Genomic DNA, 1,081 nt, shown 5'->3' with positions numbered 1-1,081 from the left:
CGGAAGAGTTTGAGTGCCACTGGACTGATGAAATGCCAGGAGTTCCGCAGACTAATCCAATGCACAGCTTGTAAGCTGCGATGGACTTTTCCTCCAGAAATCTGTCCACTCCCCTTTTGAAGACATCCAGGCCAGATGCCTGCAGCATATCCTGTGGCCAGGAGTTCCGCAGACTAATCAAACGCAGACACTCCTCACGGCCTGCGACCTGCGGGGGACTTGGGCAGGAGCGGGCTTTGCAAGCGCCTGTCCCGCGGAGGAGACTCGCTCGCCCATCTACGGGCTTCTTCGGCGCAGCGGCCCCCAGAGCCGCAGCACCGTCCCTTGCGCGGGAGCGGCTCGTCCCGAGCGGGCGCCCGGGTCTGCAGGCTCTGCCAGGCTTCCTCGTGCAGACTCCTGCCGCGGAGACCCTGGTGCTGCCGCATCCCCGGCCGCGCTCTGCACAGCGGCATCCAAAAGCGTCTCGGCGGCCGAGGGCGCGCCGCTCAGTCCCGGAACGGGCTTAGAATAAATTTCGGGCCGCGCTGCAAAAGCAGGAGCGCCGACCCAGATGGGACTCGAACCCACAATCCCCAGCTCCGGAGGCTGATGCCTTATCCATTAGGCCACTGGGTCACTCGGCAAAAAGCGGTGAGCGCCGCGCTCTAAGGACCCCGCCCGAAAATCCACGACTCCGCCCCTTCGCCACTCGCTCCCTCTCCCCGGTTTCGTCCTCGGCCCCTATCGCAAGAAGCCCCACCCCCTGCGTCCCGTTCGCCTCGCACTCGGCTGGCGACCGCCCCCGCATCCCTCCCAGACCACTAAGCTTCGTCTGCGGCACATTCGAACGCCTGTAACGTTCTGACTCCGCCCCCAGGGCTGCCTGACGCACTGCGCATGTCGGGCTGTGCTCCCTCACGAGCCGCGCGGCGGTTGCAGCAGGGATGCCGAGGTTGATGCGGGCGGGGCCACGTCACATCGCGTGCTGCTCGCCCGAGGAAGCCTTCGGCGCCCTCTTCGCCCCGCCCCCTTCTTAGTTGACACCTTAGCGCGAGGTCGCCTGACCTCATTTGCCCGCCTGTTCTGTTCCCACCTGTATCGC

The 1,081-nt window shown here is 65.2% G+C and overlaps 1 non-coding gene across 1 annotated transcript; it reads right to left on the bottom strand.

Moving 5' to 3' along the window:
* Positions 1–542: 542 nt before the first annotated feature.
* On the bottom strand, positions 543–615 carry TRNAR-CCG (transfer RNA arginine (anticodon CCG)). Its single transcript has one exon. It is a non-coding gene; the product is annotated as a tRNA-Arg (tRNA).
* Between the last annotated feature and the right edge of the window lie 466 nt (positions 616–1,081).

This window comes from Tiliqua scincoides, chromosome 2 (assembly GCF_035046505.1).
Source record: "Tiliqua scincoides isolate rTilSci1 chromosome 2, rTilSci1.hap2, whole genome shotgun sequence".
Lineage (NCBI taxonomy): Eukaryota > Metazoa > Chordata > Lepidosauria > Squamata > Scincidae > Tiliqua > Tiliqua scincoides.
The sequence above is the reverse complement of the archived record's forward strand: the minus strand, read 5'-3'. Positions and strand labels throughout refer to the sequence as shown.